The following is a 23,277-nucleotide window of genomic DNA, read 5'->3' as shown; positions in this document are numbered from 1 at the left end:
CGGAATTCTCGTTCGCATTTGAATTATGTACCTAGACTCCAGCTGTCGTAACTTTTTAGTACGGTCACCTCCTCTTTCCTGGTCTGGAATGTGATCTATTCAAGAATATCTCAAACTTCTCCAATCATTCAATGTATGTGTCTGCATATGTTTTGCTGTTGCATAGGTCATGTCTTTATTAGTTATTGCTCTCATGTGTTCTAATATTCTTTTCTTAAGTTTGCAAATGGTACTCCCAATGTATTTATGACCACAATGGTATTCAATAATATAAATTACAAATTTGGTATTACAAGTGATTCTGTATTTAATTTTCCTCATCTGCCCATTTGCAAATAGAATATTTTTCATAGATTGACCTATTTTGCACGCTTTACAGCTATTACACTTGAAAAAACCTTTTTGTTCCACTTCCAACCAATTTGAGTCTTTATTAAGAGTGAAGTGACTTCTCACCACTAAGTCTCTGAAACTGGGTGCCTTTCTAAATGAAAACTGAGGTTTGGAACCCACTAACGGCCCCAAGTCCTGATCCCTTTCAATTATTTTCCAATGTTTCTCAATTATGTTCTTTATACAGCCGCTTTCTTTTGTGTATTTCATAATCATTCTCACTGGTTCCTTCGGATTAAATTATTTTTTCTTAAATAAAATTTCCTCTCGTTTTTTTGATTTGATTAAGGTCATATTTTTCTTTAATATGTTTTCATTGTATTCTCGATTCTTAAACCTTTCATAAGTTTCTAGACATTTTATGGATAACTCTTTATCATTAGAACAGATTCGCCTCATTCTAAGAAATTCTCCCATGGGTATACTCATCATCAAAGGTTTAGGATGGAAGCTTTGACCGTGTAACACACTATTGCAGGCAGTTTCTTTGCGATATACTGTTGTTTCTATTTTGTTGTTCTCAATATAAATGGTGATATCTAAAAAATTGATCAATGTTGTGCTTGTTTCATATGTAAATTTTAAGCCTACCTGATTATTATTAAGGATAGTGAAGTACTCCATAAATTCAGCTTTAGACCCATTCCAAATAATAAAAAGGTCATCAATAAAGCGGACCCACAATAGTACTCTCTCAACATATTGATCATTCATTCTAGTCCATGCTATTTCTCTTTCCCACCACCCCATTACGAGGTTCGCATAATTTGGGGAAAGAGAAATGCCCATAGCTGTGCCGCATAATTGATGAAAAATGTCGTGATTAAAAATGAAAATATTATTCTTTAAACACATATCAATCATAGATAGTAACATGCTAGAATGTTCTAATTCAGAAATATTCCGTTGTTTCAAAAAATATTCTATTGCGTTCATATATTCAGGATTCAGGAGACTTACTAAAAAAATAAATTTTGGTAGACACCGATTGGCAGGAAGAATATCTACTGGTTACAATTGATGTAGTCTCCCTTTACACATCTATCAATCATACAGATGGACTGAAAGCAATAGAATATTTTTTGAAACAACTGAATATTTCTGAATTAGAACATTCTAGGATGTTACTATCTATGATTGATATGGGTTTAAAGAATAATATTTTCATTTTTAATCACAAAATTTTTCATCAATTATGCGGCACAGCTATGGGCATTTCTCTTTCCCCAAATTATGCGAACCTAGTAATGGGGTGGTGGGAAAGAGAAATAGCATGGACTAGAATGAATGATCAATATGTTGAGAGAGTACTATTGTGGGTCCGCTTTATTGATGACCTTTTTATTATTTGGAATGGGTCTAAAGCTGCATTTATGGAGTACTTCACTATCCTTAATAATAATCAGGTAGGCTTAAAATTTACATATGAAACAAGCACAACATTGATCAATTTTTTAGATATCACCATTTATATTGAGAACAACAAAATAGAAACAACAGTATATCGCAAAGAAACTGCCTGCAATAGTGTGTTACACGGTCAAAGCTTCCATCCTAAACCTTTGATGAGGAGTATACCCATGGGAGAATTTCTTAGAATGAGGCGAATCTGTTCTAATGATAAAGAGTTATCCATAAAATGTCTAGAAACTTATGAAAGGTTTAAGAATCGAGAATACAATGAAAACATATTAAAGAAAAATATGACCTTAATCAAATCAAAAAAACGAGAGGAAATTTTATTTAAGAAAAAATAATTTAATCCGAAGGAACCAGTGAGAATGATTATGAAATACACAAAAGAAAGCGGCTGTATAAAGAACATAATTGAGAAACATTGGAAAATAATTGAAAGGGATCAGGACTTGGGGCCATTAGTGGGTTCCAAACCTCAGTTTTCATTTAGAAAGGCACCCAGTATCAGAGACTTAGTGGTGAGAAGTCACTTCACTCTTAATAAAGACTCAAATTGGTTGGAAGTGGAACAAAAAGGTTTTTTCAAGTGTAATAGCTGTAAAGCGTGCAAAATAGGTCAATCTATGAAAAAAATTCTATTTGCAAATGGGCAGATGAGGAAAATTAAATACAGAATCACTTGTAATACCAAATTTGTAATTTATATTATTGAATGCCATTGTGGTCACAAATACATTGGGAGTACCATTTGCAAACTTAAGAAAAGAATATTAGAACACATGAGAGCAATAACTAATAAAGACATGACCTATGCAACAGCAAAACATATGCAGACACATACATTGAATGATTGGAGAAGTTTGAGATATTATGGAATAGATCACATTCCAGACCAGGAAAGAGGAGGTGACCGTACCAAAAAGTTACCACAGCTGGAGTCTAGGTACATAATTCAAATGCGAACGAGAATTCCGTATGGAATGAATTATGATGAGGAACTTCATGTACATTTATAAAATATATCAATGTAATATTGGAATTTTGAGAAATTTTGATGATGAATTAGCTACTGTGGTTAGTGAGCATTTCTTCATTTATTCACATAGGGTACGATGTTCTAACACATAAGGACTAGCATGAAATCACACCTAATTTAATATAATTTTGGGAGATTTAGACTTATATGAAAAGATTTTGAGTACTGATTAATTGATGTGGATAATGAGTCAACATTGTATGTGATAGCAGAAGTACTAAACTTTTAATTTTTAATTTTTAATTTTTAATTAATTAATTTTCAATTTATAAATTCGATTATAATTAGATTTATGTTAAAAAGTACGCAGGAAATAGATATATGTTCCTTTGCTGATTTCAGCTAGTAAATGTTTTGTAGTTTGGCACTTTTTGTTTTTTCCTTTCCTTTCCTCCATTGCTTAGTTAATACTACGAGTCCCAGCCTGCATTGCTTGAGTACAAATGTAATTGGCTATAAATAGAATGGGAATGGAATCATGAAATGTTCGAACTTGACAAAGACCGTAACGGTCGAAACGCGTTGTTCTCTTTTTGTTTCACAGTCAATAAATAATTGAATTATCATTCTTGGTGGAGTGCTCAACCGAATGTTGTTTTTGGATATTTCATTGAGGGATCGGCTTGCCCTTGGTTTGAGTACCGGCACTTGGAGCGCGGCGCCATTACCTGAGCCGCCTTGTTTTTTAATATATATATATATATATATATATACAAAGGTGCCAATGGCAGGTCCAAATATCCAATTTTGAAGGACACATAGTCCATGATGAATGGCTTAACCTGACTCCTGACTGAAGCTAGGCCTCCACTACATAGGGGCAGCAATGGGTCAGGCAGGCATCTCAGGGTTTTGGGGGTGGTGTGGGAGGCTTGGAAGGGGAAGGGGCATGTTTTGCCTTGGGTTTGGGAGGGGTGACTTTAGCACCGGGAGGTGTGGATGTTTTGCTGGGTGGAGGAGCAGGGGAAACACCAGAGGGGGACCAAAGGAATGTGAGGTGGAAGGGCCTGAGAGGGGCAGGGGGACATGCTGTTTACGGGAAAGACAGGGTGTGAGAGGAGTAGGGAAGAGGTCAAGGGAGGCAAGGAAAACTCTCTTAGGTACACGGAGGTAGTCACATGATTGAGGGTGAGGAGTGGAGGTAGAGTGATTGCTTGTCTGATGTGTCTGGGTGCTGTACGTGGATGCTGGTGTGTGCAGTGTCTACACGTGTGTGGTGGCTGAATGTTCGGTGGGTGAGTGGGTACGTATACATTTTTTGGGAGGGGGCAGAGATGTAGGGAGAGGGAATGGGTGATTTGTGAGTGAATGTTGAGGTGGTGTGTGCAAGTGAGGTGGCTGTGCTGCAGGTGGCATAGACGGTAGTCGCGGTGAGTGCAGATGTGGTGTGTGGGGTGTGTGACTGTGAGACAGCTATTGTGGTGATTGAGGGGATGACAGGAATGACACCTGGACCAGTGTGTGATGATGCTGTGCTGGCAGGAATGAGTGGAGATGTGACTGTACGGGAGGAGGTTGTGGGGGAAGTGTCTGTTTTTGTGTCTGCAGTTGCGTGTTGTGTGTGTGCATGCCTATGTGAACGTTTGTTATGCACATGTCTGTCTTTGCGCACCTTGCCTGTTGTACTGGGTGTATGCGTGTGTGTTGGTGTGCTTTGGATGGGTGTAGGGAGAGGGCATGTGGATTGGGAACAGGTAGCTGGAGGGGGGATGGAAGATGAAGGGACACTGGCTGCCGTCAATGAGGAGGCCAGGGCCTGAAATGATCTCTGGAGGCCAGACAAGGCACCGTGAATGCCTTCCAGGAACGCATTGGTCTGGTGCATCGGGGATGTCAGTCCCTGGATGGCATTCACAATCGTTGTCTGCCTCCACAGAGAAGGTCCTCAGGAGGTCAATAGCCTCCTCATTGAGGGCAGCAGGGCTGATTGGGGCAGAGGTGCCTGTGGCGAAGGAGAAGCCCACCCTCCTGGGTGAGCAGGCACGGGCAACTGGGTGGGGTGCTACAGGGAGGGCGGTGGTGCAAAGAGGGGTGGCGGACAAGGATGGTGTCGGGATGGTGCCAGAAGGGTCTGCCACTGCCAGGGAGCTACCATCAGAGTAGGATTCAGAGTCAGATGTAGTGGTATCTCGAGTCTCCACCATGGTGCTACCCTCGCCCTCCGTCTTACTGGTTCCCTCAGCTCCACTGCTGGTCGCCTCCTAGGTCCCGTGGGCTGCGGCATCCCCACTCGCCAGTGCCCTTCCTCCCTCGCCAGATGATGCTAATGCACACATAGACAGCGGAGGAGAGAGAAAAGGAGGATGGCAGAAACAGCAAGGGAGGAAAATATTAGAACACACACATCCACTTCACATACAAACAATGCAGATAACAGTCCCTGCCTGCCAAACATTGGACAATTTAGCAGTTATTACCAAACAGAGTCATGCAAGCTATCTCCAAACCCATCCCAACCCTGCAGACCAAACCCATGCATGGAGACACCTACATGCCCATCTTTGCCAATATGACCACTCCTACAATCATGCCCTGGACTATAACCAATCACATATCATCCACTTCAGTATGAAATTAATCTAAGCAGAGAGGGACTCGGAAACTAACTGACAGACAGGAATGTGAGGAGTACATGTGGCAGGATCCATTGATGTAGGAAGTGTGCAACTGCAACCCTCACGCAACATGCCTGTCATTACCCATATACAGTGCCATCATGCACATTCTCAACCACTACAGTACACGTAAAGATGGAGGGTGCAGCCATTTTCATGATAGCAGACTTGAGAGACCCATACCTACAGCAGAACATGTGTCACTGTACCACCACTACTCATCCTACATGGCTCAACATAGCATCCAGCACTCACTTCTACCTGATGGATGTGGCAATCAGGACTGTACATACCCTATTTCATATCTGACTCCATTCATTCCAAGTCCAAGGCAAGTGACAGTGCACAACCATGCAGTAGTGACCTGACAGTTAACACTTATGTTCAGCATTCCGTCCATCACTTGTTGATTTTGCTTTGTCGCCCTAAGTGGGAATGGTATGCCCAGACGTGGGTCCCGTGCTTGCCATGCCACTGGATTCAAGCTAGCCTGGCTGATGAAGGGTGAAACCCCGAAACCGGTCCCAGGATGCTTGTTTCCGACTGGGGGTGAGTGTTTGACAATGTTCAGCATTCCGTCCATCACTTGTTGATTTTAGTTAACACTTATCCCCTTGTGGCTGCTGTGCTGCCTTCAAGCGCCCATCCAACTCAGGGTACGCCACCGGCAGTATGTGGGCCATTAGGGGGGCAGGGTCTGACGTGCACCCCTCCCACGTTGGGAAGCCCTCCCCAGCATGGCCTCTGCGGTCTTCTGAGCCCAGCGACGGAGGTCCTCCCACAGCTTCCTGCAGTGGTTGCTCTGCCGGCATTGGACCCCCAGGGTATGCACTTCCTTGGCGATGGCTCGCCACACCCCTTTCTTCTGGTGGGCGCTGACCTGATTGGGAAACAGTGAGAAAAGGGGGAATATGATATCAATGATAACAATCCAGCAGTGAGCGTAGGCGACACACAACAAACACTGCTCATGCACACTGGAAATGTCTCACACATATCATGTGCATGCTACACACCTGGACAGTCATGACATGTGAATGAGCACACACATACATCATCAAACAACACACAACTTGTGTAACCATGGGTGTTGTACTGACCTGTTGTCCTGGAGCTCCGTAGAACTGCCCATACAGGGGTAGGACCCCTTCCACCAGTTTTTCCAGCTCCTCTGTTGAGAAGGATGGGGCCCTTTCCCCTGCAGGACGTGCCATCATTGCTACAAGAGACAGGACACAACAGCACACAAAGTGGAGGTCTATATCGCCCGAATGCCAGGAGTCAAGTGAGCTGTCTCACACAAAAGGGCAGTTACGAACGCAGCGGTCATGACTGTCACCACCGGCGGTGATCGTCATTGGTCCCAGTCTCCAATAGACGACAATGTTAGCCTCTCCTATTGGTGCTGCATCCAGGCCTGGGCTTCCTGTCACTGGTCTCCTCTGTTGTGTGTCAGTAGTTGGGAGACCTGTGCGGTGAGAGGTAGTGTGTCAGATGATGTTATTTTTGTGGTGACACACATGGTTGTATTCCCTCATTCACTGTATTTGCAGGGCAGTAATGGCATTGACAGTTTGCAGTCCACTGCTTGGGTTCCCATCAGTGGAAGGTTGCAATGCTCCAAATTTGCAGTACAGTTTACATGTGTCTTGCTGCTGTCATTGCCATGTACTGATGTGCATTTCTGCCATGTATTGGTGATGAGGAGTGACATAGTTCAACATGCAATTGCAGAGATGTGATATAAACAGAGCATTCAGGCAAGATTAGGGAGTTTTGGATTGTGGTAGTTGTGGTACTTTTAGCTGTGTGAGGCATACATGCACTAGGTTGGCCTGTGAGGGAATGGCATCAGGAGGAAATGTAACATGCAAGTGTGGGTATGAGGCCAATGATTAGATTGTGCACGTTTGGATGGTTTTAGGGGGTGTGAAGGTGGCGGGGGTACATGCTGTGCACAGGGACATGGTGGGGAATGAGTACAGTGGACTTACCAGTGTCCAGTCCAGTGGCAATTCCCGTCAGGCCTTCAGGATGCAGAATGGCTAGGACCATCTCCTCCCACGGTGCCATTTCTGGGGGAGGTGGTGGGGTCCGCCACCAGTCCTCATGACGGTCACTTTGTGCCTGGAGGCCATGGCCCATATCATCCCCTCAGGTCGATCCACCTCTACCTAATGTCCTCCCTTGTGTGTGGATGGTTTCCCACTGCATAAACCATGTTGACAGTCCTCTGCCATAGGTCGTTCTTCCGGGCTATGGATGTCTGCTGGACCAGTGCTCCAAACAGCCTCGGCTCCACTTTGACAATTTCCTCGACCATTACCCGGAGCTCCTCTTCAGTGAATCTGTTTTTTTTTTTGTGGTGTCATGGTGGTTGTGTTTTGGGTAGGGGTGTATGGTGTGCAGGGATTGTGGGTGTGCTATTTGTAGTTGTGAATATGTGTAATGATGTGTGCGTGTGCTCTGTGGTGTTTGTGTGCAGCGGTGTGTTGTGTGCTATGTGCTTTGTGTGATGGTGCCTGTGGTATCTAGGTACAGTGCCTCCTTTTAGTGTGTCTATCTCTCGCTGTATCTGGGTTTCAATTTGTAAAGGGTTCTGGGTATGTGTGGGGGTGTGTTTTGTAGTGCTGTGGACAGGTGTGTGTATGTGTTCAGGTGTTGCTATTGGTGTTGTCCTATCTGGTGCAGTGTTGTTGCAGTGGTAGCTACTTATTTTACCGCTGTGATTTGGACCGCCAATGGATTACCGCCGTGTTGGTTTCCGTGGTGCTGATTTGTGTATCTGCATTTGGCGGGCAGAATTTACTCGGCGTGGCAGGTTGGTGGTGGGGCAACCGCCTCATTCTTTCTGTTGTTTGGGCTGACAGTGTTGTTTTTCCATTCCAAAATTGGCAGTGTTGGGTTGGTCACTCGTGATACGGCGGGCTTCACTCCGCCATCACTGGCGGTGTTTTGGCTGCCTTTTGCCTGGCAGTCTTTGGGTGTGACCGCCAAATTCAGAATGAGCACCTGAGTCTCTAGTTGTCAGAGGTATGCTCCCTGTTCAAGTAGGGACCACAATCATAGTTAGGATAAGTCAGATTCACAACCTAAATGAACCTGTGCTCACACTCTGGTAGCTTGGCACAGAGCAGTTAAGCCTGAGTGCTCTGTGCCAAGCTACCAGAGGGTGAGCACAAGTCGATTTAGGATGTGTATCTGACTTACACTGATTAGGATTGTGGCAATGTGTAAAGTATTTGAGCAACTCACACACACACTCAGTAGCACAATGAAAACACTACAAAAAGACTCCACACAGGTTTGGAAAAATGGAGAATATTTATCTGAGTAAAATTAGACCAAATCAACAAAAATCTAATCAGTATATCACAAGATATTCAATTCCAATTATCTCAAAACAGTGCTTTAAAATATATGAGCATTTTAAGGCACATGCATTATGGAAATTCCAGAAGCTGGTGTGCTTCTTTTAGGAAATTATGGTCCCATTGGGTTTTGGTTGTGTTTTCCTCCATAGAGTGTTTGACTTGAAATGAGTGGAAAAAGGAATGCAGCACAACCTCTAAGAATGCTGCGGTCTAAGGAGTGCAGCATAATGGTGAGGACCTCTTGGGTCCGGCCACCCCTAACACAAAGTAGCTTCAAGGCTGTATGGGTATTTGTCTCCGGTATGGTGCTCCTGCTCTGGTGCTGGTAGTATAGTCAGTTGTTTGGCCCGGCCAGGTGTGGCTGGGTCGACGATGATTTTGGCACTGGCCTTCTCAATCCTGTTGCCCTTGAAACCAGTAGGGGGGAGTTATTCTCTGCACTCTGCTGCAGTAATTCCACATAAAATGGGCCCAGCAGCAGGACTGAATCACTGAGGTAGGCCGAGCCCTTGAATCTGCTTCAATCAGGCAGGGCTACAATTTCCCATATGCAGAGAAAACATCCAGAAGTAGGTGACAAGATCTTTGATGTCCCTGAGAACTTGGGAGAACAGGGGGCAAGCCAGCAAGCCCTTGGAGTCACTCCACTCTGGACGTAGGCTTTAGTTCTCTTCGGCAGGACAGAGGTCAGCAGGCAGCATGGCAGCTCAGCAAAGCAGGGCAGCTGTTCGTGGGGACAGTCAGGCACAGCAAAGCGGCAATCCTTGCAGTGCAGTAACCTTTACTCTAGCAGAGGTCTTTCAGGTCCAGAAGTGTACTGATTTCATGGGATCAGAGACCCAGTAATTAAACCCAAAAGTGCCATTGATGTGGATGATGACTTGAAGGGATCTCTCTAAATGGCACAGGTCCCTCTTACAGCCCACCCCTTGCTCCAGACTATCAGTGTGGGGTAATCAGCCCTTTGTATGGTGCTTAATATCCTTTGAATTGTGTGTGAGCTCTTCCCATCCCCCTTGCACAGTAAGAACCATCAGTATACAGATAAACGCAGACGCAGCTGAGTGTCCTATGTTGTGGCTGTCTGAAGGGAATGCAGAAATATAGCTGTCACTGAGCCCAGATCAGACGTGTACTGGGGAAAGGCTGGTAGGCACACAGAGCAGTGAGAGTAGAAAAATGTACACTTTCTAAAAGTGGCATTTCTAAATGGTAATAATAAATCTGACTTAAACGTTTATCATGGAATTCTAAGTGCTGGCCTATGAGAGGATCAGGCCTCACAGTAATGAAAAACAACTTTGGGAGTTTTTCATCAACGGGACTTGTAAAATGAAAAACACATGGAAGAAAAGGGGAGTTTAAGGCTCGGCAAAAGGTTTTAAATGTCAAGTTGAGGTGGCAGTGAAACTGCATACACAGGCTCTGCAGTGGCAGTCCTGAGCCAGAGAAACGTTGACAGGGCTGCTTAAGCCGGAGGCACAATCAGTCTTGCATGCCCACTAGTAGCATTTAAGTTGCAGGCACTGGATATAGGGGATACCACTTTAAAAGTGGCTTACAAGTAAATAAAATATGCCAATTCTGGATACACCAACGTTACCATGTTTATGGTAGAACACATACACCTTAGCACAGTTAGGAGTGTTAAAGTGCTCGGAGTCCTAAGACCAACAAAAAGCTACTGGGAAAAACAGAAGGTGAAAGACAAACTGTCTGGGGTGGGATCACCCTAAGGATGCCGGGTCTAACATATTGCAAAACATAATGTTCAGGAAAGTATTGTTGTATTGAATACGGTGTTAGTTTATATATATCGTTGTAATAATGTGCTTGATTGCATGAATTTTAAATTTTTTTCAATTGCTGTGTTTAGTAAAATAATTTATTAATTTAGAAAAATGTGAAATTTGTAATTTTGGTTTTAATTATGTGTTAATGCATGTGTTATTTTAAAAAAAGAGAATATTTCAATTTAAATGTAATGTTACACTTGCAATGATATGCATATTGATATGTAAAATGTTTAAGCAAATATTTTAAATAATTAATTGTAAAACTAATAAATAATGTGAATATATTTTACATCAAATTAAATAAAACATTGTTATTTTATTGTGAATAATGAATTATTTATTTTATTTGAAATAGTTTTAGAAAAAATGAACATTTTTACATTTATATTGTGTAATATAAATAGTTTTGTAAAATATCTTTTATTGCATATTTTTATTCTTTGAAATGTATTATTATTAAATGTTTCTTTGCAATTTTATCAACTTTGTTATGTTATTTTAAAAATTATACTGTCATTCATAAGCTGTTTCAAATTTTTTTAAATGTCAGATTTTACATAAACAATATACGAAAAACTTAAAATAAGAAAATATAATAACTTTGTATTATTTATGATGTATTAATTGTGATTTACTTGTATATTCAATTTTTAAATATGAAGGGTTTGAAATTGAGCTTGTGTATGTTGTGAGTACTTTTTATATTATTTTATACAAAAGAAGTATGTGAGACTATGGAGTATTAATTAAGTATGTAATCCCTTTTGTTTCCAACAACTTCCACAAAGTGTTTTAGATTTGAGTGTTAATAGTAAATTTAACCTCTTTAAAGTCCAACACTTTCCCCAAAATGATCTATGGTGGAATAGGAATAGTAAATGTTACCGTTTGGTGTTCAAAATCTTCAGCGGCATGGCTTACATTGGAGTGGGAATAGTAAGTGTTATCACTGTAGACTCTAACATCTTCTCCAAAATGGTTTACTCGGGAGTAGGAATACTTAATTTCACCCTTTGTGCTAAATTTGTTTGGTAAAATGCATTTCTGTGGAGTATGAGTAGTTAATGTAATTTACTTAGTATTGCAGATAGTTGGATAATTAACAGCAGTTGGTTGTTGTTTTCCTAGAATAAAGATATGCAAAATATTTGTCGATTTTTCTTTATTTTTTAAATTTAATTTAATGTTCATTTTTTAACATAAGCAGTTAAAGAAAATTGTAGTACATGTCTTTTATTATAGAAATAATGTAAATCATATTTTTAAATAGAATTGTATGTTATACATTTTTCAGTGTTTTTTTCTATTCTTTAACATTTTGTTAAGCTTACATTAGTGGTTTAATTTATATATTTTAATATAATCTTAATGATCTTTTTGCACTTTATATTACATAAATATGTGTATATTTTAGACTACTACTCAATTTATACTTTGCAGTTGTATCATATTTTTAGAATTTTTTTAAAACATGTTTTAGATGCATAATACATTTGACATTTTCCAAAAAATATTTTCAATACTTATATTCCCATTCATTTCTATGGGGGGATTGTCTTTTCATTAGTTTCATTTAGCAGCCATTTATTTTACCTTCACCTTTTGTTTTGTAGTCTTTTGTGTCTTTTCTTGTCTGTTTTCTGGAATCCAGATCAGAGGAAGGTTGCTAATTCATTTTTAAAGGTTTTCTTTCGGGGTTTGAGGGTACAGGGATGTAGGGGGATTTCTAGAGATTACAGTGTTGCTTATGGGTTTTTACTACATCTAGTGGTACTAGTTGTAGCATTCTTAACTAGTGTAATTATACATTTTAACTACGTGTAAATGGACAATTGTCTGCAGCTACAGAACTATAGGACACATTTAATTTATATGTCCTGGGTGGAAAATGTTATAGTTTATTAACTATGTACGTTTTATGTGAGTGTTTTTTGTATTATACCTTTTATGTGTTGTGATAGTTTTTCACAATGGATTGCCTTTGTTGTTTCAGGGCTCTGATTGAAGATATTTTTTTTTTACATAAATAACAGACATGCTATTTAACTTTATCAGTCTTATTAAAAGTTGAAGTTTTATTCAATGTTTTGACTGATAAAATAATATATTTATCATTTATATTACTAACATTTTATTAGGTTGGTTAAGATTATGATTTTACTTTTATGGGAGTCTTTCAGGTTATTATTTACTTTATAATATGCTTTTGGCTATTAGTTATAAGTGATCTACTCCTTTGTTGTTAAAGAAGAGTTGTACTTTAAAGTAGCGCTGTGTACAATTTTTTGGCTTGTTTGCTAATTTTAGGTATAATTTGGGTTATAGATTGTTCCATTCATAGTTGTTGGTAGCTTTGTTCCTTTTGTAGGGCTTCTATAAATGTTTAGTGTGTAGGTAGGGTTCAGCCTAGTTTGGATTAGAAGGCATTGTGCCATTTGTCTATTGTGTTACTTGTTTTGGCTTCTTGTGGCAAGTTGCTGTCATATATATTCCATCATTTGGAATTTGGATTGCTGTATGTGTCTGAAGCAATGTAGTATGCCAACCCAAGTGTCTTCAAAATAATCCATTAGGGGGCTTAGTTTGTGTTTGTTTTGTTGGCAATCTATACTCGCTGGTGGTCACCGATAGGTAGAGAAAGTGTTTTATTTTTTACTTTTAACCTTCACAAAATGTTCCCAAAAACGTGTCCTTTAGGGTCTTGTTGCGCATGGAAAGTTTTGGGATGATCCATCAAGCAGGGGCCGAGAATAAGAGGGGTCAAAAAAAGTTAATTTCCTATGTTAATTCTCATAGAGTTTTTAGACATGCCTACCACCCTAACTACTGAACCGAATTACAGCAAATTTGGCAGAAAAGGTAGCACTTGATCCAGAAAGCACCCTTTTTGTTATTTAATATAAATCTGTTCAGTAGTTTTCTAGATTTTAAAGGAAATTCAAATGTGTAGATCTGGGCGGAGCCTAAGCACAGATCTCATTGTGATATCTGATAGGCTGTCAGCACTTCAACCATAAAGTGATGAGAACTCATCTTGGCACTAATATACATGTTAGCACCCCATTGAAATGCATTGTAGTGAATAACAGGTTTTGACGGTCACAAAAAGGAGAACGTATATAGAGGAATAACACATTTTAGTTACAATACATGTCATTTGTTGATGGTACCCTACTAATTTTAGGAATTGTTGTGTATTCTAAGGTGATTTTACCCTGTTGGGATTTCATAAATCATGTTTGAGAGAAAACGGTTTTCTCATGATTTTCCCATACAGATAATGGCAGGTGCTCCAGAATCTAAAATGAGAGCATGTTTTCTGTAAATTCACATTTTCTTTCTCAGCCATATGAGAATGAAGTCTGACATTCTCAGTAAAACATGCACTTCTAACAGGCGGAATCTGTCAGTTAATTCTCTTGTGTTCTACTAAAACCTCCCAGAGTGTTCAAAAGAACAACTAGAGCACTAACAGTCTTACTTATAACAAATTTCGCCACACCAGAAGCCATCTTGATTGAATCAAGCGGGTGAGACTTAAAACATTTAATTTAGAAAGGAACGCAATGAAGGGGTACAATTTTGTCATACAAATTATGGTTAGTGCTGTAGAAATAAAAATTAGGACACGTTTTAAGTCAGTTCTCAAATATCTTCTTCTTCTATTTCATTAAAACATTCAGACATGCAGACTGAAACATGCACTTTTAACTCCAGCAGCAGACTACCAGCTACTTCTCTGGTGGTCAGCAGTTTGCAGTGTTCTAATGAGCAATCATAGTATTAACATTCTGAATTTATGCCAAAAGTGTGACACATCTGAATGCCATCTTGATGGAATCGAAGTCGAAAACTGAAAGCATTTTCTACTGAGGATACTGCAGTAAATGAGGAGACAAGGGAGCTTCATAACAAAAAAGTCTCCCAAGATGGCCGCCAGAGACAAAAGAGCCCAAATGCACCACAAACATCCCTCAAATGTAGCCCAAGTGTAGTCCAATGATAGAAGTGTGCAAAACACTTAGGACCTGTTTAAGACTTTGGCCGTCTGACCCTCGGAGTGCCAAAGCTGCGAGGATGAGCCATTAAGACGGCAGCTTCACCCCGTTGTATTACGATGTTTCCACCAGTCAGCCCATTGGAAAGTGTGTGGCAGCACTGGCCTCGGCTCCCTTAAGGCCGTTGCACACCAGCAGCCTCGGAATGCATATTGTCTGCATAGCAGACAGTGCGCATTCTAAGGTTGAGGACAGAGGGACCCCTGCACTGCTCACAACTTATTCATGGTCAGTGTAGGGGCCCCCAGTGGCCCCCAGCACTTGTTTTATGCCAGCTTTTCCAAGGCAGTGCAACAGCTGTGGAAAGGCTGGCAGAAAGTGGAGTCGTTATCAGCATGGCAGTGCTGCCATAGGCACCGCTGTGGCTGACCACATCTCCAGCCGCAGCCACCTCATCAGGATCAATGATTCTGGCAGTGGCAGCCATCTCCTTGCGGTCCAACTGCCAGGATCATAATCCTGACTCGTAATCAGGCCTCTATTTTTCTTTATTTTTTTGCAGTTTTATACAGCGCAACTTGACCCATAGGTACCAGACTGCTATACATGAGGATCACTTACAGTACACAATGACACATTCATTTTGGTTTTAGGCATGGGAAGATTCAGTGATTTGCCCAGAATCACTGGATGTCGAGCTGATGATCAAGCTTGTACCTGGTTCTTCAGTTGCAAAGTCTACAGCTCTGGCCATAACGCGACAATCTCTCCCCTAAATGAAACATATAATCAAGTGATCAACTGGATGAAAAAATATAAAGGCAGCAAATAATTTAAAAGTGCTTTGCCAGCATTTGGGAACTCAGACAATGGGCCTCATTATGAGTTTGGCAGTCTGATGGTTAGACCTCCCCAGTGGTGGTCGCCAAAAGACCGCCATGTTGGCGGACATACAGACCACCGTATTACCAGTTACACAGGTAGGACCGCCAAATCACAGCCAAAATTCTGACACCGTCAGGACTCTGGAGGACAGACAAGAGGCGGTTCCACCACCAGCACTGCCAGTGGGTCAAAAATCCTCTCAACCAATTACGACCCACAAATCACAATAGCGGTTCTCCCATGCGGCGGTTGACGGTCTACACAGTAATATACTACACTGCATTGGAAAGTTTTAATTCCATACACCTGACACACATCTACATACCCAACACATTTACTAACAGAACTATAAAACATACCCCTTCACACCCTACAATCCTTTGCATCACAAATGCCATACAAAGCAAGATAGAGGCCACACACCAAAATTAGGGACCATAGAATAGGCACCCCTCACCACTCCAAATACCACTCATCCCACACCTGCACATCATACAGTACTAATGTTTCACAACACATCAGACACCCTAAACCACCCATCCACAACACAGCACACACACCGTATCACCTGTTTTTTAAAATCTTATTGTGTCGTCCACCACCACCATATCCCCACAAAATCATCCCTACTTCACAGTTGATGAGTTGAGGGTCATGGTGGACTAAGTTATCAGAGTAGAGCCACAGGTATTTGGACCGCAAGGCCAACAAACCTCTATTGCCAGGAAAATAGAGATGTGGCAAAAAATAGTCAACAGAGCAAATTCTGTAGGCAGCTATGCAAGTTCAAGGGAGGAAATCCAGAAGGGGTGGAACGACCTCAGGGGGAGGTACGTTCCATGGCTGCCAAGCACTGGCTGGTGGTCCTCAAAACTCTCGGTGGGCCCCCACCTCTTCCTCCAATATTCACATTATGGGAGGGGAAGGTTTTGGACATTCTGAGGGTTTGCCAGGAAAACCAGGGGGAGTGGAGTCTGATAAGTCACAGCACTAAATTTGTCACCCTAACGTTCTGTCCAATATGTTCACTGATCATCATTTGACATCTTAACAGCCAACACACTCACCATTCCTGTGTCCAACTGTCCAAATACCCCTCTCTGCCATACCACAAGTCAACAAAACTCACCTGGGGCACAGTGCCTATGTATGGGGTGGGTAGTACAGGGAATGACAGCACTACAACTCCCTGGCACTGTTATACCATTAAGAAAAGCAGAACAGTGTACCATAATGAAAATAGCCTTGCATGTTAACTACACAATTGACTCAACCCATCTCAATGATCCACAATTTTACAGTCTAGGGCAGTGATAGCAATGTTTTGGGCATCTGCCAGTACAATTCCATCAACACACAGCTACTCCTGTGACCTCTGCTAAAATGGCCCCTTTACCTCACATCACCCATTGAAAGATACTCAACTGGGGTGAAAACTGGTATCTGCAGCGTGCTGTACTAGGTACAACCTGATACATATGGCCAGGTAGAATGGTCACTCCAAAGCTGATAGATAGGTCAGTGTCCTCTTTATATTCTGCAGCTGTCTGGTGACTCAATACTGAACTACTGCTAACTGGGAGGTAACATGAACAATATTACACACCAGAACAGATATGAGTCTATCAACAGACCACAAACTGCCAAGCTAATTTGATATCCAGTAGCAAGGTGTATGACAAAGGAACCCCCTGTATCCTATATAACTGTACCCAAGATTTGAAAGCAGGTGTCACTGTCAGATCAGGGGCTCAAGCAAAGCCTTTCTGTACATGGCTCAAAAGATATCTAGCTGTCAAAGTTTGATAACACATGTTGCATTACAATTTGTAACAATCTGTTCCACTTCTTCAACAGGTAAGCTACCCATTGTGACCACGGAGAGGACAGCTGAGGCAGCCACTTCCCCCCTGGATGAAGCCTGCAGTGAGGTCAACACCCCTGGTTGTGATGACTCTGGCCCATCTGGGATACCTGGTCAGTCTACAACTGTCAGCATCACCCTGCCCACATTAACTCCTCTTAGCCCTGCTGTTTCTACATGCCAGGCAACCATTTGCCCCCAAAACTATTTCCCAAGGATAGTTAGTACCATCATGTGCCCTCCAGTATAGGTACCGGAGTCACCACTAGAGGACCCAGACAATGAAGGACCTGGTACCAGTGGGAGTGGGCAAACTGTGCTAAGTGCACAGGCACATGTGGGTAGGGCAGGTGTTAGGGATGGTGTGGACCAGTGGATTAAGGCTGATAGGGTTACAGCTGGCCAGGACACCAACTCCTAAGTCTTGGGAGCCTACCAACAATCACAAGGCATGATAGGCCAGGTACTTGCCATGATGGAGGAGATAAAGCAGCTGCAGAGGGACAACCACCAGGAAGTCATGCAAAAGTGGGAGGCCAAAATGCCAACACACCCTCCATCACAGGGGTGCTGAGCGACATTAATACCACCCTGACTAGGTTATGTCCACAACAGCAGGCCCCTTCCATTGGCCATGTAACATCAGCCCCATCTGTGGCAGCCAGTGGAATGTAGGATCTGCAAGGGGAAGGACATGCCTCAGACACCCCAGCCTCTTTAGCCGAAGACCGCCCCCCATAAACATGGACGTCTACCAAAACATCCAAGAGTAGCAGATGTGAAGACTTTAAACACTGTCAGGAAATTAATCTCTACTCATTGGTTCCCCTTGGGTGTCACAGATGTACCCTGTTGACTGTTTTACAACCACCCTCCATTTCTCAATGGCACAAGGACATTGGACATGAGACTGCAAATGTTCTGTCAGCTATCCTGATGATTACATCCACCAAGACTGAACCCCTAACTGTTTGTACTTTATGATTTGATCCCATTCCTTTAATATACCTATGCACTTGTGAATGAACATAATTAAACCACATATCATGTTTGAGAGTCATTTTCCAGCTATATTGAACAGTTAACTGTGAAAATTGTTGCTTACACATGATATTCACATATGTTCCAAATCTTTTAGTCCCATCTCACATGTGCTGTTGAATCTGGGTCAGATATTAGACACACTCCTATTCCAATTTATTGCACTTTCCTGCACTTGGTTGAAGATGTGACAAATATCAAACAGTGCAGTACAGCTTCACGAATTAAAGCTTCAGCACAGGTGTGAATAACAAGCACCCCACAGACCACTGAAGTTAGGTACATGTCAGTGTTTGTCTATCCAAATAGGCAAACAGATTAGTTTTATGTGTCATCAGCTAAAGCCTTATCACATACCCATACCAAATGACCATACCTCATAATACTGACAGAGGTCAGTACAACTGTCCCCAGTCACCGAACCTTCCACTTTCCATGCTCTGTAGGCATGCTACTCACGTGTCTCAGTCTTGACACACATACACAGTGGCCTGCAATGAGGAAACACAGTGGCAGCTACAGACAAGTTAAATAGTATCATCATCAAACTAAGGAGAAGGTTGGGGTGATGAAGTTCACAGGGTGACACGTGCCACAAGACCACACATGACACCATTGGGCCCAGAGAACATGGCACCCAGCTCTACTGCGTGGAACAGTGCACTACCATCCCTCTGTCCTGACAGTCTGGCATGAAACTCAAACACCACCAATATGATACGTACAGTACATGGATCTATCCATGTTCACTTCACATCAGACCTGCAAATAACACCTGCCTGTGACACAATTCAGAAATGACCACATGAGGATGACCTTGTGAAGAAATCTGCAAAGTAAAAATATAATACAAAAGGTATAGGATGGTAATGATAATGACGGCATATAAATACCTATAAATTCAATAATTACACTGATTACCACAATAGTCACAACTTCTTGTAGAATTTTGCATGCACATCTGAGCTATGCACTGCTAAGCAACTAATGAGCTGTCTGATTGTCATACAAAGACCCTTCACAAACATGATTAGGCCCCTCAAAAAGCCACTGAGTCAAGTATTTTACAGAACAACACATACCTACAGTCAGTTAAAATACTGATTTATGAGATCTGCACGGCTGTCTCCACCTTCATCCTCATTACAGTCATCCTCACTTGGCAATTCTGCATTCTCACCCCATGGAACTGCGGGCTCCCTCTCATCTGGTATATATGGGATCTGACGACTCTGAGAGAGATTGTGGAGAATGCAGCAGGCAACAATGATTTGACACACTGGTATTGAGTAGAGGAGGGCTCCACCAAAGTTATCAATGCAACAAAATCTAGCCTTAGGAGCCCAAACATCCGACCCACAACATGTCTTTCCTTTCCGTGGGCCTCATTGAAGTGTTAGGGTACCTCACTGGTGTCAACAACCAGGGGTGGTTTGGGTAGCCAGAATCCCATGTAAGGAATTGTAGCATGTGTGCAAACATAAATCTTGGACATCCTCACACCTGGCACCAGAGATAAAATACTGACACACATCACATATATGACTTACCAACCAGTCAGACCCTCTATGTGTACTGTTGTCTCATTAGCAGTGGGACATTTTTATATCACATCATGATCGCATCAAGAACTGAACCCGGGTACTTTGAACATACTTGGTAAATGTAGCGGTCTGTCAAACAAACTACTTGGACATTTACGGAGTGGAAGTTCTTCCTGTTCCAATACACCTGTGCATTGCCATTTGGGGGACCTAAGGCTACATGGGTATCACCAATGGCTCCCACCACATGTGGGATGTGTGCCAAAGCACAATAATCAGCCTTCACATATGCCAAATTCTCACGTTGTGGAAATCGGATGTAACTGTCAAGGTGTTTCTAAAGGGCTGAGAGGACATCCTTCAAGACCAAACTGAACAGAAGCTATGACATCCCTGCAGTTAGGGCCACAGTATTTTGAAAGGAGCCTGTGGCCAGGAAGTGCAGCACTGACATGTGTTGTACAATGGGCTGAATGCTATTGGGATGACGAATGGCAGGTATCAGATCTGGCTCCAACTGACGACAGAGAACCATGATTGGCTGCCTATCCAGGTGGTAGATCTTGATGACATGTCAATCTACCATGGTCTGCAGGTCTAATAGGGGAAGGCACACTCAAGGTTGTCTGACTCTTCTCATTCCAAGGTAACTAGACGCTGGTATATAAGATGGTATCTCTATCAGTCATTGTATCCATTGGAAGTGTGAAAATACATGTATGACACATGATGCTTGGACATGCCATATGAAATAGTAGGAAATAGTCAGAACATGGTACACAGGACATACCTAGGAAAATAAAGGTTTATTGCTGCAATTTCATCCCCTTACCTCAATTGTGACTTGGAAATGGATATGCATGTCATAATGATAATGACATTCTTACCATGTTTCACATATAATATACACAAATACCATCTATCTAATTGCCATGAGGGTGCAGACAATGCCACTACTGACACATTACTCACATATCATAAATATTACAACATGTATAAAATGGGATTTTAAAAACATGGTTGCTCACAGCCAGCACTGAAAACTATGGCATAGGTATGTTTCTAACATTGTGAGGCATCTTTAACTTAACTTTCCTGACCATCTAAGGAAATTAAAATGGCAGCTGCCTGACTTATCGTACTGGACATCAGGAAATTACTTACGTCTGCCGACGGAGGTTGCCACGGCAGTAGGCAATTACCACTGCAGTGGATGTTGCCATTGGAACACATAGCTGTCTTTTGCAGTCTTGGGCCGACAGCGATGTCCTCCGGTGGTGACGGTCAATTACATGGCAGACATGAGTGCGATTTCATACTTCATCTCTCACTTGACTCCTGATACTGCTGCCAGCAAGACCTCCACGACTTGAGCTGCTGTTTACTACCTCTGGGAGCAATCATGCCACATCCTAAAGGTGATAGGGTCCCTGCCTTCATACCCAAGGAGCTGAAAAAGCTGGTGGAGGAGGTCCTACCCCTGTATGGACAGCTCTATGGTGCACCAGAGAAGCAGGTAAGTGCACCATGTGCACAAATATGTCAGTAACTCAATTATACTTTGTTATACGAAGCAAAGGCGATGGGCAATGTTTCAGATTGTGTCCTTAAAGTCTGTAAGGTACCAAAGCTGTGATAGAATGGAATGAGTTTCTGGTCATGTACTTATGTTTGGCGACTGATTATGAGTCCTGATACATTGTGGAGAATGTTTGATGGATGTTCTCTGACCCACCTTGTAACTGTTGCACAGAGTTAGTGGAGTTGGTATACTAGACTCTTCCTGAAATACCATATTTGCAAATGTGTTTCCTGTTTGTCATGTGTGATAACATGACAGCTGGTGCTGGAGATGCATGTAGTCTGCCAGTTTCCACCTCACATCGGCCCTGACTGCATATGCTCATCTATCAGTGGAGGGGATGTTAAAGATAGTCTGTGTTTGGCTTTTTGTGCTAACTAGTTTGTTACCCTGCCTGTTTTAGTATGGTACATGTGGACATAAAATACTTTTTTATCTATGTCATATATGCAGGTCAACGCCCTTCAGAAGAATGGGCTCTGGTATGCCATCGCCAAGAAAGTGCAGACCTTTGGGGTCCATAGCTGGCAGAGCGCCCACTGTCGGAGGAGCTGGGAGGACCTAAGATGCTGGGCCTAGAAGACCACAGAGGCCCAGCGGGGGATGTCCTCCAAATGAGGATGGGATGCCTGTTGGACCATGAACCCCCCAATGGCCCACATTTTGGCAGTGGCCTATCGTGAGTTGGATGGGCATTTCAAGGCTGCACAGCAGTCACAAGGGAGTAAGTATAGACCTAACTCATGTTTGTCCCTTCATCAGATGATTGAGTGATAGAACCAAATGTTGGCTCTGATAATGTAGTAAGTGCAAAGTGTCACAGATCTCCTGTGTACACATTTATATACTGTAGCCTTCTATAGCACACAGGCTATATATATATTTAGAGGCACGTTACACAACTATTTGTCCCCTTGTTACAATAGCAAATTATGTTGCCCATATGACTGTGTCATATGTGTACCAATATACAGCATTTTCTACTCTGGTAATTCTTAATACCCACCAACAAGTCAATTCTCCCACTATCATGGTGGTAAGGTGTGTAAGTCCTTGATCTCTGTCCTCTGCAATGTCTCGAAATTCCTGTCCATGTGCAACATTGAATCAGATCAACCCAGTGTTGGCTATGACACCTATGCGGTACAGGTGTTGTAGATCACATACACATGTGACTAGTATTGTTGGTGGATCTAGGCTTGTGGCTTGCATCATAGCAGGTGTATCTGTCATGTTAGCTTTGGCCCTGAGAATTCTCCACAGACAGATGTACGGCGTGCCATGTCTAATATGTGTGTAGTGATGTACCCACTCAGTGAGTGGCCCATTGATGGGCTAATTACATGAATATGTAGGTCTGATTGTCATCTTTCTGCACAGTGTAGTAGACCATATGTAAGGTACACTCTTTTGATATCATGTGGTTGTGTGTGAGACATAGGTCTGAGCTTACTGGGCCCTTACTTGACTGATAAAGTTTGTTTTCAGAAGACCAATGACCTAGATGACTTGGTCCACATTGTATTTTCAATCCTTGATACATCCCTATTGGTGCATGTGTGTGCGACATGTGTTCTGACTCCTTAAACTTAAATTGAAATGTATGACAATTTGAGTTGTTACAGGTTTCCATATATACATTGTGTAAGGTTGTAAACATGTGAAATGAAGAAGGTATGTCTTGTGTACAGTAGGCTTACTTGCCTTTACTTTACAACATGTCATAGACTGGT

The sequence above is a fragment of the Pleurodeles waltl genome, chromosome 6 (genome assembly GCF_031143425.1).
Source record: "Pleurodeles waltl isolate 20211129_DDA chromosome 6, aPleWal1.hap1.20221129, whole genome shotgun sequence".
Taxonomy (NCBI): Eukaryota; Metazoa; Chordata; class Amphibia; order Caudata; family Salamandridae; genus Pleurodeles; species Pleurodeles waltl.
This window is presented reverse-complemented; position numbering follows the sequence as displayed.